Source organism: Megascapheus bottae, chromosome 17 (genome assembly GCF_031878675.1).
Source record: "Megascapheus bottae isolate mThoBot1 chromosome 17, mThoBot2.hap1, whole genome shotgun sequence".
Lineage (NCBI taxonomy): Eukaryota > Metazoa > Chordata > Mammalia > Rodentia > Geomyidae > Megascapheus > Megascapheus bottae.
This window is the reverse complement of record NC_143525.1, coordinates 26,190,158-26,213,025: the sequence shown is the minus strand read 5'-3', so window position 1 is coordinate 26,213,025 and position 22,868 is coordinate 26,190,158. Positions and strand designations below refer to the sequence as shown.

Here is a 22,868-nt window from a genome sequence, read left to right as displayed (position 1 = left end):
CCTCCACAGACACTAACCAGATCTGTGGCCTCTGATTCGGGAGGGAGGCCAGGCCTGAGGTTTTAGTCCAGGCCACCATTGCGGGATGGTTTGTGTCACTGCCCTAGGAAACCAATGCAAACCTAGGGTTTCCAGCTGGCCCAGCCCTGTCCATCAGCGATCAACATGGCCAGTAGGGTGTGGCTGCCCAACATGGCTGTGCCTGGAAAGGAACTTAGGCTGCAAGTTGAAGAGAGAAGCCAGGGTGGGACAGGTAGGAAGGAGTAAAGGAAGCCAGGGTCAGGCCTCTGTGGGAAGGGAAAGGGAAGGCTGGAGGAGAAACACATGGCACACAGCCTGGGAACGTGGGCAGAGGAGAGGCTGTGCAGGAACACATCTGCACCCCTGACCCTGCAGGGGGCCCAGGTGGGGGAAGGGCAGCTCAGCCAGGAAGCCCAGCAGGCCAGGCAGTGGCTTGGCTCAGCTATGGCCAGGCTGGGAACAGGGAGGCTCTCTGCCCAGCAGTGCTGTGCCTTTCTTTGTTCAGCATGCCCAACCAGCTTCTTGAAGACTGCTGCTTCTCAAGGAGGGGACAGAAAGGGGCTCATCCCTGCCTAGGCCTGCCACATATATAGCAGGGCCTCCCTGGATCTGTGGGCCTTCCAGAGCCCCTCACTGCCCCTCTCCACCCCCCCCCACTGTTCACCTGTCACTCAAGCCAAACACCCACCCACCACTCCTACATCCTGCTGCTCACCCACCCAGCAGGTAGCCCATGCCCTCAACCTCTGGAGTATCTGCGGACCCCCTGTGTTCTGGCCATCATCTAATCACAAGCAACCCGGTGTTAAAAATAACGACAACACCACACGGAAAGCCTTTGCCTATTCCCCGGGGAGGATGCTCCGCGTCTAGAAGGCTCTCTTCATGTCACCAGTGGGCATTTTGTACTTGGACGCTAAGCTGGCCTGTGCCCACAGCTGTCAGTGCCATCCTCCTACCACGTAGGTGCAACCTGGGGCAGGAGGGAGGGAGGGAGGGAGAGAGAGAGAATATTAGCTTGCCCACCCAGCGTGGGGAGCGAGGTGGGGGGCGAGGCACCACAAGCAACTGCTGAAAACAGCCGCAACCGCCACCACCACAAAACCTAAGTATAATTAAGTGATACAACATGTACATGAGGTATGCTATTTTTGTCCTGTACTGGGGTTTGAACTCAGGACTTTGTGTCTCCTAGGCAGGTATAATAACGCTACATCACATCTCCAGCCCTTTTTTTGCATTGGGTTGTTTTCTGTTGTTGTTTTTGTGCCAGTCCTGGGCTTCAACTCCGGGACAGGGAGCTAGGTCTTGAGCTTTCTCACTCAAGGCCAGTGCTCAACCCACTGAGCTACAGCTCTGCTTCCGGCTTTTCTGGAGATAACAGTCTCGGGGACTTTCCAACCTGGACTGACTCTGAGTCTTCTCACCCCATTGACCTTGCAAGTCCCTTATTCAGGCCCTGCCTCCTTCTTGGCCTCCATCTACTCAACCCATTAGCATCCTTCCTGCTCTTCACAGGGCCCCCTGCCCCAGGACATTTGCATCAACTCTTCCCTCTGCCTGGACAGCTCCCTGTCCCTTTCCCCATGCTGGCACCTTATCATTTCAAACTTAAATATCAGAGCACCCACCCCAGGGGCCCCAGGACACAGTGGCTTCCTCAGCTCTAGGCATGCAGCAGAGATGCCTCTAGTTTCTGTTTGGCCCTCTGCAATGTCATAGTGGGGTCTCCAGGACTCCCACAGGGGGATTGATCCAAAAGAGCCAAGTGACTGTCAGCCCTCACAGGCCCGCCTGGCCTTGGGTCATTGTTCTTGGAGCACTGAGTCCCCCCTGCAGGCCATCAGCCTCTGAACCTCCCACCTCCCCAGCAGCCCGATGGTCGACACAGCTGACGCCCACCCAGCCTATCACCTCATCTGCCTGGCAGCCCACAGTGGCCAGGGACTCGCTTCAAGGGGGCTTGAGAGGCGTCTGCTCCCCCAACCTCCCAGTTACTCACGGGATGTCTACAGCAAACCCTGACCACAGCACCAGGCGCTTATCTCCCAGGCAGGGGGTTTTCTAAACAAAGTATTAGTCTTCTAAATGCAGGCTTTTGAGTCATCCATGAGGCTCTAAGCCCTGGAGTTGGGCTGTGCCCCTACGCCAAGCCCCCACCCCTGTACCCATGCAGCTGGAGCCCCAAACCACACATGCCTGAGAACATATATACTAAGCCCCAGGGGACTCTGGGAACAGAGAACCGGTGGAGATTAGGACCCCCGAGACTCCCCCACGCCGAGCCAAGCTCAGACCCTTGGGCATCACGTATTTTACTGCTGTCCAGTGCACTTCGATGGTGAGTCCCCACGTCTGGGAGGCCAAGCTGGCCTCCGCTGTAAAGCACAGAGCCTCTCCTGGGGCTCATGCTTCCTCCCTGGCCACTTCTTCCATGCACAGTCTCTTCATTCTCCTCGGGGACACATCCATGGAAGGGGCCCAAGACCCCAACCCTCCAACCAGCCCCCGAGACTGGAGGTGGAGTGGTAGGGGGAAGGGCATCAGCACCCCACAGCTTCCAGAGAATCCCACGCTGCCCCTGAACCTCCTGCCCACAGAGGTGGCCAGCCTGGCACAGGCCCAGCCTCCAGGCAGCGTGATGGAGGCCCTCGGCTGTCCTCCAGCTCTGCCAGCCTGGAGACTGCAGTCACCTGGGCTTCCAGGACACTTGGGCCACAGAAGGACAGGCTGTTCCCGAGGCCCGCAGTGTGCTGGCTGTCCCCCTGGTCCTCTGCAGCACAGCCCCTGGCTGTGAGGCTGGGGCTGGGCACAGCTTGGCACTGCTGTAGTGTGGGGACCAGGGCTGAGTCACCAGCCTCACAGAGTCCACGTCAGCAGTGCAGGGATCCGGCAGAGAAGAAAGCACTTGTTTTTAAAGTTACCATAATGGCCGGGGTGACATCACCATCAGGGACCCCCCCCATGCCCAGCTGCGTTGGTGGACATGGTTCTAGCTGTGGAGACCTAGCAGGTGGACAGCAAGGGGCTTCAGGGGGGAAACAGAGGCCAGGGAACTGGAGAAGGGAAGTATGGATCCCACCCCTCTTTCCCAGCACCCTCGCAGAAGGGTCTGCCAGCCTGCCCTCTGGCACCAGTGCCCTCTGGTACCCTTTACTGTCACGTGATCCCGACAGCCTCCTCCCTCTCTTCTTGAGCACTCCTGGTGAATGTCACTGTCTCTGGCAAGTCGGGGTTGTTTAACTGGGACAGAGGCTGGGGTGTGGCTCGGGGTACAGTACTTGCCTGGCATGCTCAAGGGCATGGGTTCTATCACCAGTGATGCAAAAATAAATACAGAGAAAAGAGACAGAGAAAGGCAAAGAGCCGGGAAGGACAGGATTGGAAGAAAGAGCAAGATGGGAGGCAGAAGAGGAGGCGGCAGGTTCTGGCCTGTGGGAATGGGCATCCACTTTGCTCACTGCAGCACAGAGGAGAGGAGGAAATGTGGGATTTGGGGTCTCTGAGGACATCAATGTCTGCAGCAGAGCCTCGGGGGATCCCCAATCAGGGCTTTCAGGGCCAAGTAGAGCCCCAGAACAACCTGGCTCTCGGTGGTCACCCATCCCTGGGCCCCAGCAACTGGGCCCACACTGCCCAAGGCATCCTGAGGGGAAAGGTGGCAGTGGAGAGCCATCGGACACACCTGGACTCTGGAGCCACATTAATCAGTGACCCAGGACCCTGGCTCACACGTAGAATCCTAACTGTTCAGCAGCAGGCTGAGATCTGAGGATTCTGGCTCAAAGCCATTCCTGGGAGCAGACATTGGAGAGACTCTTAATCTCCAATGGACCACCAAAAAGCTGGAAGTGGAGCTGTGACTCAAATGGTAGTGCTTAAGCAAAAAAGCTAAGAGATAGTGCCTAGGCCCCGAGTTCAAGCCTTGGTACCAGCAAAGAAAAGAAAAGAAAAAGCCCAGGGGGAGTCCACCAGGTACAGAGAATAGAGTGGAGCAGCCCTTTTGCCGTCCCCACAGAGGGGACACCATTCGACCACGTCTCAAGCCCTGGCCCGCCGTCTGGGGAACAGCATGCAAGGGAGGCTGGGAGTGTGGCCCGGAGGGCTCCCGCTCCTCAAGCTGCCTTCCTTCCTTGGTCGTGTCTCCTCTGCCCCAGATGGGGCAAGCAGCAGCAGGCTGCCATCTTCCCTGGCTGGAAGGCAGCAGCCTCAAAACCCGGCCTACTGCTAATGGCAGCCAGTACCCAGCCTTCTTCCCCAGAAGGAGCTGCTGGACAGGGTTCTACAGGCCATGCGAGAGGAGGGAGGCAAGCAGAAAGGACAAAAGGCCTGGACTGCAAGCTGGGGCACGGCAGGGTCTCCACCTGGGCAAGGCCCCGGATGTGTCATGGCTCCGGAGGACCTGGTAGCCAGGCTCTGACCCAGGTGGCGACAGCTGTGAAGGAGGCTCACGCCTGCAGGGATCTAGAGAGTAACCCCCGGTGACAGGGGCCAGGAAGGACACGAGCAGCACAGGCCAGTGCCCCTGGGGGTCAGTGACCACCTCTGCCCTTCAGGGTGGCCAGAGAGAGGCTCTGGTTTGCCTGTTTTTGATCAATAATAAGCATGAGTCGTGGCGTGGCTGCAGTGGCTGTGAGAGAGCACCTGTCTGCCAGCACCACGGGAAAGGGACACCAAATAAAGTGAAATGAAACAAAATGCACAGCTTCCCCCGCCGCCCTCCCACGGGGCTCGGGTCCTCCCGACACCTACTCCAAGCAAGCGGTGGCAGGAAGGCCTTTCCAGGTGCAGGCAAGTCCCGTCACCTCCCTGTGTGTGGCCTGGTGCTGTCACCTGCTGAGCATAGTGCATGGCCCTTGGCCTCCCAGCCACATCTCCCTCCCCTCTGCAGTTCCCTGTAATCCAGGTGCCCCACCTCTGTCCTGTCCTCCTCCATGCCCTCTGCCTGGCAGAACCCTTCCCTTCCTTTCTCCCTCCCTCCCTCCCTCTCTCCCTTCCTCTCTTTTTCCCTCTCTCCCTCTCTCCTTTTCTTCCTTCCTGGCTGTCTTCCTTCTTTGGGCCTTAGCTCTGATGCCGCTTCTTCCAGGAAGCCTTCCTAGAGCCCAGAGCTCTGGGCCCTTCCCCAGCGTTTCCAGTCCCTCAGGCCTGTGTCTCTGGCTGTACCACCAAGTAGAAGCTAAGAGCCTCCTCTAAGTGTACAATGACTTCAGCTGAAGGCAAAGCACTCAAAAACGCCACAGGGACTTGGATATGTTGGGTCTCAATTGTAATCCCAGCTTCTCAGGAGGTAGAGACCAGGAGGATAATGGCTTAAGGCATTTGGACCAAAAAAAAAAAAAAAAAGCTAGACACAGGGGTCCATGCCGGTCATCTCAGCTGTGTGGACAGCACAAATAGGAGAGTAGTCCAGGAAAAAAGTGAGATTCATTTAGAAGCATAACAAAAGCAGAAAGGAGTGAAGGTTTAGCTGAAATGGTAGAACTCCTGCCTCCAAGCCCAAAACCCTGACTCAAACCCCAGAACTGCCAAGGAAAAGGAAGGAAAGAAGGGAAGGAAAGAAAGCCAAATGGGTCACATTGTAGCTCAGAATGAGGCAACACGTAGTGGAGGCTCCCTGTCCCCACCAGCTCCAGAGCCATCCTAGGATGGAGGGAGACACAGGACAGAGTCCTCCTGCTGCCGCCCCCTCCACACGCCCCTCTCCAGCTGCAGACATTCCTCACCTTCAGGGACAGGGCGGGGCCTTCCCCAAGGAATTAAGTCAACACTGTGGACAGGGACCACAGAGACTGGGTTTGGGTGGCTCCTGCCATCATGTGGCCACAGGCCTGGCCCAGGGCCTGCCATGTCCATCCTATACACCCACACCCGGAGGGGCGCAGCCCCTGGGACAGTGTGGAGCACTGGTCTGTCCAGACCCAAGCCAAATGGTACATGGAGTTTTCTAGGAAAATAATGTGGACACTGTAGGCCAGGAAGTCCCAGGATGAGCACATATCTCCACAGGCCCCAGGCCCACCCCTGACACAGGAGGAGGGAGGCCACGGAGCCCAAGTGGAGTAGGAAGATACCCAACGGTGTCCAGCTGGGGATGTAAACTCTCAGGAGAGTCACATCACTTCCGTCTGCCCCTCCTGCCAGCCCCTCTGACAGCTCAGCCGCCTTCCCAGAACCGTCCCCCCCCTATAGGTTACCCAACCTCCCAGTTCACTACTTTCTCCCCATTTCTGAGCCAGGGGAGAGCATGAGCAAGCCTGAAACTAAGCAAGGCCCAAAGGAGGCATGCACTGTAGAGGCAGCCACATTAGCAAATGCACATCGGCGTGAGCCACTAGTGTCCAGCTGTGTTTTGATATCTGAAATTGAAAACTAATGCTCTGGGGCCAGGCGCCAGTGGCTCACACCTGTCACCCTAGCTACTCAGGAGGCTGAGACCTGAGGATTGTAGTTTGAAGCCAGCCGAGGCAGGAAAGTCCATGAGACTCTTAGTTCCAATGAACTACCAGAAAATTGGAAGTAGTTCTAAGGCTCAAAGTGGTAGAGCACTAGCCTTGAGCTAAAGAGCTCAGGGACAGTGTCCAGGTGCTGAGTTTAAGCCCTACAAATGACAAAAATGGTCTGTGTTTAATAAGCAAATAGTGTGGCTCATTTGATAAAATGCCTGCCTAGCAAATGCAGCCATGAATTCAAATGTCAATAGTGACAAAACAAGCTAATATGAGGCCGAGAGAGCCGCAAGAACTGCTCAGGGAAGGCACAGACCTTGAGAGGCGGGGACTGAGGGTCAGATGGGAGAAGGACAGGAAGGAACCAGGCGTTTCCAGGCAGGGTGTGATTTCCAGAAAGCTGCAGGTGCCAAGGCCTGGGCCAGGCACCAGTCCTGTGATGCAGATCCCATGTGGCCGTTCACTGGGACCTCAATATGTCCCTGAACCTCGATGGGCTGCACCCTGGGAACGATACTATCTAAACTGAAGGTCTCACTACAGCTTTCTCAAGCAGCCTGCATGAAACAGGAGCCTGGTGAGTGGCAGCTTTCAGATCTAAAATACATACTTAACACCACCATTTTACAGGTATGAAATAACTTGCCAAAGGTTTGCTGGGTCAGTGGGTTGACAACGGAGCCAGGATCGGAACTTGAGGGTCCCAAATGTGCCTCCAGCACTCGGGCTTTGCCACAGCGCTCATCCCACAGGATGGGATGGAATGTTGGTGAGAAGATTTGAAAATACAGAAATCTCTGACTGGGAATCCAGAAGCATCCAGGATGCCTGACAGCAAGGTCCTTGACATGCATAAAATCTACAACTGAAGCTGGGTGCAGGGGCTCACGCCTGTAATCCTACCTACTCAGGAGGCTAAGATCTGAGGATCACAGATCAAAGCCAGTCCAGGTAGGAAAGTTTGTGATACCTCCAATTAACTGGCCAAAAAGCTGGAAAACTTAGGGAATGAAGTCCAAGCCCTAATAAGATCAAGCCCATGCCTGGCAACAAAGAAAAAGAAAAAAAAAAAGGCACAGATGGAAGGAGAGACAGAAGGTGGCCAGAGAGATGATAAAGTTGAGGAGGTTTGGTGTTCATGATGCATTCCAATGAACATGGGAAACGTAACCACAGAATGCGTTCAGCTTTGCTGTGTCCGAAAATTCTCACGGTGAGAGGGAAAGCGTAATGAGCCACTGTCACACTGGAGCGGGGCTGCACCCCAGCACAGCATGCCCTGGGCAGACTGTGGAGGAGAGGGGATCTTCCCTCCTCTACGATCCTAACACGTCCCCTGAGCACGCATCTCAGTCCCTCCGGCTCCCTCCCCTCCCCTACACACCTGCCCTGGAAGGGTCTTCCTCACGCCCAGGCACAGTGCCCAGCCTATGAGGATAGCCAAGGTCACCCTGCCCTGACATGCCAGGTCTCTAGCAGCCTGGCCACCCAGCCGACCCTCTGATGTCTGACAGACAGCTCCTCAGCTGTGCTCTGATGCCCCCATGAATGCTCTGAGTCAGAAATAAAGCATGCACCTCTGTAGCTTCCTTCCCGTCCCCATGCTTGTCCTCATCAGTGTTGCCCTCACCATGGGGCTGTGTCCACAAGGTCACCAGCAGCCCACAGAGGGCTGAGCCCTGCTGTCAGCCACCACGCCGGGGCCACCCTCCTGTGCCTGAGGCCCCAGCTAGAGAGCCAGCTTGGACCACAGAAAAGAAAGGAGAGGAAAACTGAGGTGGGGCAGCCCCCGCTCACCTGAGGGCCCACTGCACCTTCTCCTCCCCCAGACCCTCCATCTGTCACCTGAATCCTCCCATACGCATTCTGTGGCCGGTCCTCTCGGGCAGAGGGCCCCAGCCGCCCCGAGTTCCACAGCACACAGCTGCACCCTGAGTCTCGGCTGGGTGTCTAGACACAGAGCTGGCGTTGGAGGCTGCCAGGGAGGTCCCTACCTGCACCCCAAGGAATGGGCAGAGGAGTCCTGCACAGTGACATGAATGCCATCAATCACAGCACCAAGAGGCCAGGATGCAACCTGGCCTCCCACTGTGGCCCCCTTGGGCCCAAGCAGAGGTCTCAGACTCCCTGCTCGAGGCATAGCTGTCAGGTGGGGGGTGCCTTTCCTGTGGGACAAAAATGCACTGAACCACCAGACCTTTCACAGACTGCTTTTCATCCAGAACCCTAGCCCAGAGGAAACCCTGCTGAGCCTTGCTCAGGCTGACCCTGTCTTTGCGTGGGAGCCCATGTGTGGGACTAGGGGTCTCCACCCAGAGCACAGACACGTGCAGAAGCAGGGCCCACTCAAGCTGGCAGCCAGGGAGGGGAGCATCTGCACAAATCCCTGCACAGCTCTTTGCACATGTCTCCCTCGAGGGATCTGGCGCACAGCCGAGCAGCAACAGGGCGCTGGAATCCCCAGCTGCTGCTGGGGCCTGCAGTGACACCATCTGAGCAGGGATGACAGCCACTCTGGACCTGAGGAAGGAGACCAAGGCCGCCGGTGTGCAGCCGCCAGAGTCCCTGCCTAACCATGGGTTCAATGTTAGAGTGAAGGGGTGCAGACCACCCTAATCACAGACACCCAAGAATCAACCCGGGATCTTCCCAGGCCTGGGACAGCAGGAAGAACAGAGCTGGGCAGTGGGCAGCAGGAGAAGCAGGTTCCTTCTGCCTGCCATGCAGTCCTCATGAGAGGCCATCAGCAGAGCACCAGGAGCCCGGGGCCCCTCAGCTGGAAGAGAAATGGCCCAGCAGGTATCACCCCTTCCAGACAGCTGCCCGGGGCTGTGGGAGTGCAGAGTGGTGGAGTGGTGCTATAGGCACTGGTGAGGGTGGGGTGGGGGAGACACCGGTCCAGCAACCCCAGAAAGTGTGGGTTCTCCTTCTAGCCAAGAGTGGGGCTCCAGACTGGGCCCTTGAATAAACCCAGCTCCTGGGAGCTGAGCCAGACCACCCGAGGATGAGGCTGCTAGCACCTTCTTCAGTGCCAGGGCTTCATGTGAGAGGGGAAACCATACTGTGGAGTAAGAGCTACACGTGTGTGTAAGGGAAGTCACGTAGGCCGTGGGCAAATCTCCTTTCATCCCTAGAGCCCAGCTCTCTGGTCCATGAACTGAGGAATTATCCAATTCATAGTCATCATTAGGAACTGAAGAGATGAGAACTATATCTGGTTTAAAACAAAACTGGCTCACACCTGTCATCCTAGCGACTCAAGAGGTTGAGATTGGGGATTATAGTTCAATGCCAGCCCAGGCAGGAAAGTCTGTGCGACTCATTGCCAATTAATTAGCCAGAAGCCAGAAGTGGAGATAAGGCTCAAATGGTAGCATGCCAACCTTGAACAAAAAGGCTCAGGGGCAGTGCCCTGGCCCTAAGTTCAAGGCTCAGTACACACAGACACACAGACACAGACACAGACACAGACACACACACACACACACACACACACACACACACACACACCACACAGAACTAAGAACCATGCTTGAAACAGCCGGACTTGCTGTGAGCATGGCCTGCGTGGCTGACATTCTCCAGCACCATTCCAATGCAATCCCCTGAGAGCAAAGAGGAGCAGCTGATCCCAAGCCTGTGCCAGGTGCCCTGAGTGGGGGCTCAGCCCTGGACAATGGAAGCCTACAGACGCTTCTTTTGCTGTTTTCTTGCATATATATACATGTACACACACATGCCCCCCCACACGTGTGTGTGTTCTTACCCATATTTAACTACATGTGCATTCACTAAACCACAGCCCTTCTGCAGCCCCCAGCACCCTTCCACAGTCCTCCCATAGTCCCCTCCCCACATAGTCCCATATCCCGGGGCTGCACCTCCTTCCTAGGACCCCCCCCATTCACCTCCACCCTCCCTTAGGACTGAGCTCTGCAGAGGGCACCGCAGGGGAGAGGGGGAGGGATGGGAGGAGAACTGCATCCAGGGAAGGCACCCTGGTGCTTGGTGTGTGCGGTCCAGTTGTCACAGAGCCCACGGGCAAGGAGCAGCTCTAGCTGGAGTGCTCAGGACGGAGCTCTCCAGACTGCAGTGAGGCCTGACTCTCCATTCCCAGGCACTGCCCAACTGCCCCTGAAGTCATAGCCAGCTTACAATAAATCTCAGATATTTACTTTATCACTCCAATTAAACGCATTCACCTTTTCCTTGCTTTTTGAGGAATCATTTGCTTTTTTTAAAATCTTTTTTTTTTTCTGGTACTAGGGCTTGAACTATGGCCCTGGGTGCTGCACCTTAGCTTTTCTTGCTCAAGGCTAGCACTCTAGCACCATGAGCCATCGTGCCACTTCCGGTTTTCTGGTGGCTAACTGGAGATGAGTCTCACAGACTTCCCTTTTGGGCTGGCTTTGAACTGGGATCCTCAGATCCCAGCCTCCTGAGCAGCTAGGATGCCAAGCATGAGCCACTGGCACCCAGCAAAGTCCAGGTTTTAAGTAAGAGGTTTCCCAGGTCCACTTCATGGCTCAGCCATGGAGTCAGCTGGGAGGGTCAGGGCTGCCATTGTCCCAGGCTGTTGGCATAGAACCTTCTTGGCCAAGAGCTGAGAGGCAGAGCCAGAGCTGCTCTGAAGTCAGCCTTCCCACTGGTGACAGCCTATGAGGAAGAGGGCATGGCAGGCTCTGAGAGACCCCTGGGTATACCGCTGAGCCTCCAGGTCCCCCAGACCCGAAGGCCAGAGCTCCTTAGCCTCACTGCCACTACCAGGGCACTCTGTTCGGGTCCAAACCTGCCGTGCGCCTCCCCCACGCCACTGCCTTGACTGCTTTGCAACACACACTTGAATGTGGCTCCGTGCCAGAGGTGCAGCCCACACTTTCCCAGAGCCAGTTTCCTGCCGGCCTAGGTACAGCCAACAGAGGTGCTGGCCCCTGGCAACAATGCCCAGAGTAAGAGTGTGTGTGTGTGTGTGTGTGTACACCCATGCACTAGCAAGCATGGCCCTCCGTGAGTTCCCTAGAGCAGGGTGGGGACCTAGTGGCCAGGAAGACAGCAAGAGAGCCATTACCTCCATGCATCCATGCATGTACAGGCACACTACACACACACACACACACACACACACACACACACACACACACACACACACACACACACACACACACACGTCCTTTCCCTCTCATCCCGTGGGGCTCTGGGCTTTGGGAAAGGAGACAGAACCAGGGATATTTGTTCCCATCTGTCCCAGGCCCGGCTCACCTCCATTGGCCCTCGGAGCGTGGGAGGCGCCTGTCCTTGCATCCTCTGTTCCCAGCCTCTCCCCAATCCGCTTCCTCTCCTCTCTCCTTCCACCCTGCACTGCCGTTCCTGCTGACCCTAGCTTTGTACAGGGTATGAATCATTTCCTCTATAGAGGCTACATGTGCATACACACGCACACACGCACACACGCACGCACATACAGAAGCTAGGGAAGAACAGGCCTCCTTCCAGCAATCAGCTTTCCTCGCTGGAGCACACACTGTCAAATGCTACCAGGAGAAGACACAACAGAGCCACACAGAGGCCGGGCACCTGGCGGAGGCAGTCCAGCAAACCCGTGGCCTTTCAAGGGACCCCAGGGGTCCCAGCCTGAACCACTGCCCCTCCATCTCAAGGACTGGCCCCAGGGCTCTGGGATGAACAGGAAGGAGCACAGCCCTGCCCTACCCGGCCCCTCAGGTGGGTTCCAGAGGTTCTGTCTGAAGATTGAACAGGCCTGGTGCTCCACACCACGGAGGACAAAAGGCAGCCATGGGGAGCCAGGGGTGCTGGAATGTAGCCCCCAGGCCAGCTGCAGGTTGTGCACTGGTCTAGATGACTACATACTCCACTGCATGAGGACCAGGCCCTTCTCTGTTCTGGCCTCTGTGGATGTGACACAGACCCAGTGAGCTCTAGGTAGGGGGGGTTTTGGGCCTCGGGTTCCACTGACCATCTGCCCGCTCAGAGTCTTTAGGAAGCAGCAGCTGCCAGGCTGGTTCTCCAGGGGCCATAGGTGACTTTAGGGCGAATATGTCACCAACACCCACCACAGGGCCTCCCAGTGGCCTCCTCACAAAAGAGGAGCTGGGTGGCTGGGTTTCTATGCTTGAGGCCTTTCCTCTGAGGGCAGCCATGGAGCCACCAAACCTGGCAGCCAGGGGGAGCCAGGACTCTGGCAGGAGCAATGCCTAATGCACTCTCATCAGAAGCCACAGAAACAGGCCACAGATACTGCCACGGTTATTTTGCTTTTGATACAAGTGCTGGGGTTTGAATTCAAGGCTGGAGCATTGTCCTTAGTTTTCGGTCATTGGGTTTCTGTTTTTGTTTTTGTTTCGCTCAAGGCTAGTGCTCTATCACTTGAGTCACAGTTCCACTTCTGGCTGTTTTGGTACATAATTGGAGATAAGATTCGCCTAACTTCCTGTCCTGGCCTTGAACCAACATCCTCAAATGTCAGCCTTCTGAATAGCTAGAACTACAGACATGAGCCACTGGTGCCTGACAAATCAATTTTAGATATATAGTAAGAAGTAGTCTGTTTTGTTCCTTAAAAATAAGACAAAACAGGGACCAGGAGTTTGGCCTAGTGGTAGAGTGCTTGCCTTGCATGCACGAAGACCCTGGTTCAATTCCTCGGTACCACATACATAGAAAAAAGCTGGAAGTGGTGCTGAGGCTCAAGTGGTAGAGCTCTAGCCTTGATAAAGTCCAAGGACAGTGCTCAGGCCCTGAGCTCAAGCCCAGGACTGGCAAAAAAAAAAAAAAAAAAAGACAAAACAGTGGACCGGGGGTTTGGCCTACTGGTAGAGTGCTTGCCTAGCACGCACGAAGAGCTGGGTTCAATTCCTTGGCACCACATATACATAGAAAAAGCCAGAAATGGTGCTGTGGCTCAAGTGGTAGAGCTCTAGCCTTGAGAAAACCCAAGAACAGTGCTTAGGCCCTGAGTTCAAGGCCCAGGACTGGCAAAAAAAAAAAACTTCTGTGTTAATTTTCTGTACGCTGTATGATTTTTTTCTTGTTTTCTTTTAAGACCCTGTCTCACCCTCTTGCTGCCTCCGCCTCCTGCTTGCTGGGGTTACAGCTGTGCACCAGCAGCACAGCTGGCTAGTAAACTGAGTTTTGTTCACCACGTTTGTCAACTGTTCGGTGACTGTTCTAGGTTGTCTGGCTGAGTTACTCTCATGCACACAGGGCCCCGAGGGCAGCTTCATTTCTCCGCAGTCCTCCCTGAGGACTGGTTCTGCCCCTCCAATCTCATCAACCTCACCAGAAAGTTATCAGGCTGTAAATCACTTTAGAGAACCAATTTTCGACCTTATTTTTTTTTTCTCTCAGTTTCCACTTCCTTGATTTTTGTCCTGATCCCCGTCACTTCCTTCCTTCTACCTACGTGGGTGTCCCGGGCAGGAAACTGCAACCACATCAGCCGTTTCAACAGCAACTTGAAGGTAGCATGTTCAGGGTTTTGTTCTGTGGTCAATGCTGTGACTGTACTCTGCCCACTTGAGCCCCAGACCAAAAGGAACCCTTAACTGACCCTGGTGACAAACTACCCAAAGGGTTAATTTCATCCACAGTGGCCTATGACTGAAGCAATCAGGACAATAGTAACGTCTCCACAGAACCCCAAAAGGATAACACCACCCAACAGTACCAAGAAAGAAGGAAAAAAAAAAAGCCAGCCCAGGAAGAAAGATCTGTGAGACTCTTATCTGCAAATAACCACAAAGCTGGAAGTGGAGCTGTAAAACATGAACCCTGAGCACACAAGCTAAGGGACATCTTCCAGGCCCTGAGTTTAAGCTGCAGTACCAGCAAACGTGTGCACACACACACACACACACACACACACACACACACACCTGGAAATTTTGTTCATGTGCAACCTCAGACTTTGATTCTCCTACTTAAAAAAAAAAGCACAAATCAATAGAAAGTTAAGTTTGAATATAAGTATATATCTGAAGTTTATCTTTTCTTTTGTGTTTGTGTGTGAGGAGGATGGTCATGTGGCTTGAACTCGGCCTGAGTGCTGTACCTGAGCTCTTCAGCTCAAGGTTACCACTCTACCCCTGGGCCTGGACCTTGTCCCTGAGCTCTTCAGCTCAAGGCTATGAGCCCTACCCTTGAGCCAAGCTCCATTTCCCTTTTGTAGAGGTTAACTGAAGAGAAAAGTCTCAGGTCCTTTTGTGCCCGGGCTATCTCTGAACCTTGGGCCTCAGATCTCAGCCTGCAGAGTAGCTAGGATTACAGGCAGGAGCCACCCGGCTTTATCTTCCTTTCTTCAGACAAAATCAGCTGGCCTTGAGCTCATAGTCTTTAGCCTTAGCCTCTCAAATGCTGGGATTATAGACATGCAGCACTAGCTTCCTTCAACTGATTTTCAACAAAAAGTGCTCAAATCAATCCAAAGGGGAAAAGTCTTTCTAGTAAGTGGCCTGGAGAGCCAGATACACCTAAAACAACACTAATAGCCAGGTGTTGTGGCTCATGCCTGTCATCTTAGACAGTGAAGAGGCTGAGATCTGAGGATCAGGGTTCAAAACCAGATAAGACAGAAAAGTCTCCCTGAGATTTTTATCTCCAATAAATTACTAAGAGAAAGCCACATGTGATGCAGCGGCTCAGGTGATAGGGCATCCTTAAGTACAAAAAGGCTCCCGGACAGACCCCAGGTCATTAGTTCAAGCCTTAGGACTGGCAACAAAACAAACAAAAAGACAATGGTAACAAAATGAATGAATCCTGACCCCACCCCACACCTCATAAAAGTTGTAACTATAAACTGACCAGATGAAAACACTGCAAATATCTTTGCAGCTTGGTATAAGCAAAGGTTTCCTATAAAGAACACATAGAGTTAGGTGCCAGTGGCTCACGCCAATAATACCAGCTACTCAAGAAGCTGAGATCTGAGGATTATGGTTCAAATCCAGCCCAGACAGTAAAATCCATAATGTTTCTATCTCTCTACACACAGACACACACTGTAGCAGACAAAAGACCAGTATCCAGAAAGAATAAGGGCAAGTCAAGCTGTCCAAATGAGTTTGAAATGAGCAATAGATACTTTGAAAAGATACTTTGCAAAGAAGAAACCTAAGACTAGCTGGTAAGTACATGGAAATGCACTCACCACTGAGCAATGCAAGTCGGAGCTGTCACACAATGTCACCACACGCCCACGAATGACTAAAACCTAAGTGGGACAGCACCAAATGTTGGCAAGGAGTACTGGCCCAGTGCATACCGCTAGAGGACCCCAGGGTACCTCTCCTGCTGCACAGCTCAGCCTGTGCCTCTCAGAATTCAAGTTGGACTTATTGTAGGCTCAGCAATTCTTCTGTACAAGAAAAATGGAAGCATTTACCCATAAAAGAGAAATGATGAGGATGTTTATTACAGGGCTTTATCCTTACAGACTTGTGAGCAGAATAAGCATGAACTCTGCCAGGCATGGTGGCTCACGCCTGTAATCCCAGCTACTCAGGAGATGGATGGAAATTGGGAGGATTAATGTTTAAAGTCAGCAGGGGATGGGAGGGACCAGTTAGAAAAACCACATCTCAATCAATAATACCTACGTATGGTGACACACTTCTGTAATCCCTGCTATGGCCGAGGCAGAAGTAGGAGAATCTCAGTCCAGGCAAAAATATCTGAAAATAAATAGCTAAAGCCCAAGTGGTAAAGAGCCTGCCTAGCGAGTACAAGGCCCTGATTTCAAAACTAAGTGCAACCAAATATAAATAAGTCTGGAGATAGCCCAGCACACCAAGCATCTGCGAATCTCATGACACAGCCATGGATCACAGGCAGGCCAAGAAATGCATCCCAAAGGAGTACGATGATCGGTGGGCAGAGGGGTGGATACAGGAAGCCCTGGTCACCACAGAGGCTGAGTGGGGATAAGAGGGGCTCTGGTCATCTCTTTCTTATGTGTGAAGTTTGTTTGCACAAACTCAAAACATGAAAAAATAAATTATTAAGTGGGGGAGGTATCCGAGACCCTCGCTGCTGCTCCCCTGAGCCTCCAGCTCTGACTGCGCCAGTCCCGAAGGCTGGCAGTCCACCTATGCCATGGGAAGAAGTTCCTTTTGCCCTTCTCTTCTCTCCCAATTCCTCCCCTCTCCCCATTTCCTTCTCCTCCAGGGAAATCACAAGGCCAGGTGCGCCATTCTTGAGGGCTTGCACTGCCCCCTGCTGGAGAATGCACACTCTGTACCGGCTCCCACACCTTTGGTCTGGGGCCCTGGAAAACACCCTTCAAGGTACACCCTGTTTTCCACAGCCAATCAGGGGGGTGCTCATGCATGGGAATTGACTGCCTGCAAAATGACAGGTCTTTCTCTTCCAGCGGAAGGCAAGACCCCTTCCTCCCCTAAAGGAACTCCAGCCTCCAGCCCCTTCCTTTCCTTCAGACAGGGCACCATCAGGGCCTGGACACATTGAAGATGTGACCAATCTATCAACTGTTCTATTGCTCTGTGTGTGTGTGTGTGTGTGTGTGTGTGTGTGTGTGTGTGTGTGTGTGCGCGCACGCGCGCGCGCGCGCGCGCGCGCACACACGTGCATACAGAGAAAAAGAGAAAGGGAGGGAGGGAGAATTTTCTCTTTTGATACTGGGGATCAAGCCCAGGACAGTGCTTGCTAGCAAATGCTTTGCCACTGAGCTACATCTTAATCCCATGTCAATCATTCTCTGGTCCTGGACAGACCAGGCCACACTAAGGCCTTCCAGAGTGAGGATTGGGGGCAGTCAGGAGGTGAGGGAGGGGGCTGGAAGTGACCACGCAGTGCCAGGAGATGGAGGAAGGGACAGAAGTAACCGCAGAACGGCAAGGCCATGGAAAGGGGAGCTCCAGGACAAGGACCCTGATGCTTCTTGCCCAATGCTGCAGGTGTTGTCCACCAAGAAGCAGGCAAGGCCCCGGGAGTGGAGCCCTCCGGACATTGCAGGGTGGACTGCAGGGTGGGGTACGCAGCCTTCCAATTTATTAAAGAGGCTCCCAAATTCTCCTTGTCCGTCCCCACTCCCCCCCCTCCCCCGCCACATACACCTGGTCCCTGCCCTTTCCATGTGAGAAGAAATGCACAAAAAGGCTATACAAAGGCCTGGCTGAGCCCCTAAGCGCAGGCCCCGAAACTGAGGAGGTGATGTCCGCCCCAAGGGGACCCCCAGCCAGCAGGAGTCCATGGCCCCTTCCTTCCTGTATCAACTCTACCACATGGGGTGGCCCTGCGCTGCTCCTGGGCCATCTGTAGTCTCCAAGTCAACAGGGGAGACTAGAGGCGAGGTCACAGTCCTTCTGGGAACCCCTAGAATGCCCTGCCCATGCCCCATCCTCCTGGCATGGCTTACAGGAGGAGCAAATAGCTTCCGCTCTGAAGAAGAGATAAAGGAGAATGGGAAGGTAGATGGCGGGCTGATGGAGGGCAGGATGGCGGGAAGGATGCAGCCTGAGAGTGGGTAGGGCGGTGGATGCCCCACCCCTGGCCCTCTGGGACTGGAGAGCTCAGTCCTTCCACTTGCCTCTCCCCAGGACTGTGTGGGAAGCCTTTAACCCTGGCCAGGGCTCTGGTCATGGGAGGGAGGTTCTGACTCAGCCTCTAGCTCGCAGGGTCACAAGAGACCATCACATTGTCCCCAGAGTTAGAGCCCAAAGCTGGGGAGAAACCAATGGGCAGACGCAAACCCCAAGCACCAGACCCCAGCTCTGGCACAGGGCAGAGACGCGGCCAGGAACTGGGTGTCACCCTGTCTGGCTTCCAGTACTCCACAAGACACAGTGGGGTGGGACTCAGGGCAGGGTGCCTCCTCCAATGCCGTGACCCTTCCTGGAGCGCCCAGGCCCCCAGGGCTCTCTCCCCACCGCCATGCCCTCAGCCATGCACACCACACAACAGCCAGCACCTCTGGGCTCTCACGCAAAAGGCCTTTGCCTGAAGGAGGAAGGCAGGGCAGGGTGGGGCTGGCCTTGACGAAGGTCCACGTCAACGTCCAGTGCCTTCCTTCTTCAACCACCCAGGTCCATGTAGCAATCAAAGAGCCTTCACCAGGGCTGGGAGTTTGGCTTAGTGGTAGAGTGCTTGCCTAGCATGTACAAAGACCCGGGTTCGATTCCTAGGTACCACATACATAGAAAAAAGCTGGACGTGGTGCTGAGGCTCAAGTGGTAGAGCTCTAGCCTTGAGAAAGTCCAAGGACAGTGCTCAGGCCCTGAGCTTAAGCCCAGGACTGGCAAAAAAAAAAAAAAAAAAAAGGCCTTCACCAGCCCAATGGCAGCCTCTGGCAGCCCGCCCTCTTTAAGGCCCTTGCTATCTTGCAGCCTCTGACATGCCTGTCCACTCACACTTTTCTTTTTGCCAGTCCTGGGGCTTGAACTCAGGGCCTGAGCACTGTCCTTGGGCTTTTTTTCTCAAGGCTAGAGCTCTACCACTTGAATCACAGCACCACTTCTGGCTTTTTCTGTGTCTGTGGTACCAAGGAATCAAACCCAGGTCTTTGTGAATGCTAGGCAAGCACTCTACCATTAGGTCACACTCCGGCCCTTTGCTGGACTTTTAACTCGGGCGTCTCATGCTTGCTCATGCTTCACACTTGGTGCTCTGACCCCTTGAACCACATCTCCAGCTCGGCTTTTTGCTGCTTAATTGGAGATTAATTGGAGGTTAATTGTTCCAGCAGGCTCGATGATCCTGGGGGGGTCATTTGGTGGCCTGGGCCTCCATTTCCTTATCTGAAGAGGGAGCAGATTGCACCTGCCTCCCCCCATAGCCCCCTTCCTTCCATGGCCTTCTGAGGTCACAGGGCCTGCTGGGCCTCACTGTGCAGCTGGGCACACTGGCTCAGGTCCTCTCAGCTCCTCTGCCCCTTATGGGGAGCCACACTTCTGCCCCACCCATGTACTATTGGCTGGGGGGCTGGGGCTCAGACAGAGGCCTGGCTGGACACATGCCCCACCCACCAGTCCTGAATGCGTCTGGTCAAGCTGCTCCTGCCCCAAGGGCTGGTGAATGAGCAGGCCCAGCAGCTGCCCAGCGGCTGTCCAGGAGGGGAGATGGGAGATGGTGTCTTTAGGACTTTTCTATTCAGGCTGGCTTCAAACAAAGATGCTCTGGATCTCAGCCTTCTAAGTAGCTAGTACTATATTTGTGATGTGTAGCTAGGATCCTTATTTTCAGTGTGTAGCTTTCTGCTGGTTATTTTGAAGATGTGAACTTTTCTGCCCAGGCTGGTCTTGAACAGTCATCCCTCAGCAGTTAGCTAGGGTTGCAGACATGAGTCACTGGAGCCTGACTATTCCAAGACAGAACCCGGAGTACCCCAAGCTCCTAGAGAGTGGTGAACACTCCCAAACAGCAGGAGGCCATCCCATACTACCTCAACACACAGGAGCAGGATGTTACATTATTACACAGAAAGAGCGGGAGAGATCCCATGTGACAAGTAGGGAGAGGCCCCTGGCAACACGGAGAGGGAGAGACCCCGGAAGGGAGGGGAGGGGAGGGAGACATGGAGGGAGAGACTGGAGTGTAGGGCTATCAGCCAAGGAATGCGGAGACTGCCACAGCCACCAGACACTGGAGAGAGGCTTGGGACAGGCTGTCTAGTCTGCCAGCACCCTGAACTCAGACAGTAGACCTCTAGAACACAGAAAGGAGGGTGAGGAGGCACCAGGCCAGCCAGGGGTGAAGACCATCCAGAAACACAGGGACAAGGAGAGGCCAAATGGACAGTGAGATTGGGGTCCAGCCTCCAGGGATACCCCAAACTCTCCCATGACATGGCAAAGGCCCCCTGGGGGAGCTGGACCTTGCTCTGAGCCTCACTGAATCATCAGCCAGTCTGGCTGGGCCCGTCAGGACCCCATGTCGGGCAGTGACAGGGCACTGACGCTCAGCGTTCCTGGCCTACGACTCACAGGCTGGGCCGGCTGCTCTCACCCCTGCCAGCAAGGCCCGGTAAGCAGCTGCCCCAGTGGAAAGTTCCCTTCTTGAGGATTCTCAGTCTGCTCAAACACAAGCTCTTGGAACAAGATAAAACTGCTTCATTTACAAAAGCCACAAAGCCAGTCCAGAGCAATAACAACAACAAAAAGCCTGGCCCTTGGCTAGAAGAGAGGCATCCACGGCCTGGCCTGCTCTGACTCATGGAGCCCAGTGACAAGCCAGAGCACCTTCCCAGAGGAGGTGATAGCCCCAGAGAGCTGGAGGATCTAGGTAAGAGCCAAGCTAAGGGCTGCCCACACCCAAAGCTGGCAAACCCCACTGGGCCACCAGAGCAGGGCCACACCTCCCATCTCCCCTCCTGGACAGCCGCTGGGCAGCTGCTGGGCCTGCTCATTCACCAGCCCTTGGGGCAGGAGCAGCTTGACCAGATGCATTCAGGGCTGGTGGGTGGGGCATGTGTTCAGCCAGGCCTCTGTCTGAGCCCCAGCCCCCCAGCCAATAGTACATGGGTGGGGCAGAAGTGTGGCTCCCCATAAGGGGCAGAGGAGCTGAGAGGACCTGAGCCAGTGTGCCCAGCTGCACAGTGAGGCCCAGCAGGCCCTGTGACCTCAGAAGGCCATGGAAGGAAGGGGGCTCTGGGGAGAGGCAGGTGCAATCTGCACCCTCTTCAGATAAGGAAATGGAGGCCCAGGCCACCAAATGACCTCCCTAGGATCATCCAGCCTGCTGGAACAAGAGCTTGTCCCCCTGGGATGGGGCTTGGGAGCTTGGCAACAATTAACCCCAATGAACTGAGCAAGAGGAGGGATGCCTCACCCAAGCAGACTCTTCCTGGTATAGCCAGCTGCTATATAATGGAGCTTTAAGAGAAAAAGTTCTTAGCCGGCCGCAGTGGCTCACGCCTGTCATCCTAGCTACTCAGGAGGCTGAGATCTGAGGATCAAGGTTCAAAGCCAGCCCAGGCACAGAAGGACCCAAGACTCTTATCTCCAATTAACCTCTAGAAAATGGAAGTGGGGCTTGGCTCAAGGGTAGGGAGGTAGCCTTGAGCTGAAGAGCTCAGGGACAGCCCCCAGGTCCCGGTTTAAGTCCCATGACCCCCCCCCACACAAAAAAAAATTAAAAAAGAGAAAAAGTTCTTATAAACTAAAATAAAAACATATCCAAATGAGGACTTCCTAGGAGAGTACCAATCATGCTGATGTGTTGGTGTGTGCCTCTAATCCCAGCAGTCAAGAGGCTGAGGAAGGAGGATCAGGAGTTTGAGGCCAGCCTGCACTAGAAGGTAAGAATAAAAAGGGCTGGAGGTGTGGCTCTGGAGGTGGTAAGGACTACCTAGGATGCAGGAAGCCCTAGCTTCCATGTGCAGTGTGGGAGGGAGAGAGGGAGGGAATGGGACAGTCTCTCACCCCAATCATCCTAAGAAAAGTTCCCACATCTTCCCTGGCTGTGCTGTCCTCTCTAGTGGGGAGGATCACAATCAGCTTGATTGTGATGGCCTGGAATTGGTGGTCCTCAAAGACTTCCGTTCCATTTATGGAAAACACATGAACTGGGCACTTGCGGCACAGCTATAATCCTAGCTATTCAGGGGGCTGAGATCTGAGGATCTCGGTTCAAAGCCAGCCAGGGCAGCAAAGGCCATTGACACTCCTAGCTCCAATGAACCACCAGAAAATTGGAAGTGGTGCTGTGGTTCTAACTGGTAGCATGTCAGCATTGAATGGAAGAGCTCAGGGAGAGTCCCCAGGTCCTGAGTTCAAGCCTCCATGACCAAAACAAGAAAGCTCACAGGATCTGATCCAAGTCCCAAATCCTTGCTCCAACCCTGTGGGGAGCGCCTCTCACCTGGCTCTCAGGATGCCCTGCTGGCCGCCCACCCACCTTAGGACTGGAGTTCAGAGCTTGTCTGGCATCCTTAAGGCCCAAAGCTGGGTCTCCAGCTGGGCTAAGTAAGTAAATGAAGGCTGGACCCCCAGGCCTCACAGATCCGGCCATCCATACCCCTGGAGTGACCAGGAGTTGCCAGACCCGATGGAGGTGGTCTGCTCCAAGGACAGCTCCCTGGCTCAGGCCCAGGGGTCTTTTCTCAGCACCCTCTGCCCTAAGACTCCTGGCTTGGGTAACCCAACATACCATCACACCCAATGACAGGAGTCACCCCTTGTCCCATTACCGAGCAACCAGTAGGACCCATCCACAGTGTGGCAGGCGGCTGCTTCTCATCAGATCACCTCCCCCTCCCCAGTCACACCAGAAATCCAAGGAGCTCAAAGTATGAGGGGGGCCAGAGACAGGCCTTCCTTCCCCTACCCAGACCCCAGATCACACTGAGCAGGGCCACTGGCATTCATAGGGCACCAGGCTTAGTCTCACCAAAGACACTGCAGAATCTGAGAAGCCCAGAACGTGGCTCAA

General features: G+C 54.6%; 1 protein-coding gene across 2 annotated transcripts in view; it reads right to left on the bottom strand.

The window, feature by feature from the left end:
* Positions 1-22,868, bottom strand: part of Septin9 (septin 9) — a 134,927-nt gene that overhangs the window by 85,573 nt on the left and 26,486 nt on the right. The window lies entirely within an intron of this gene.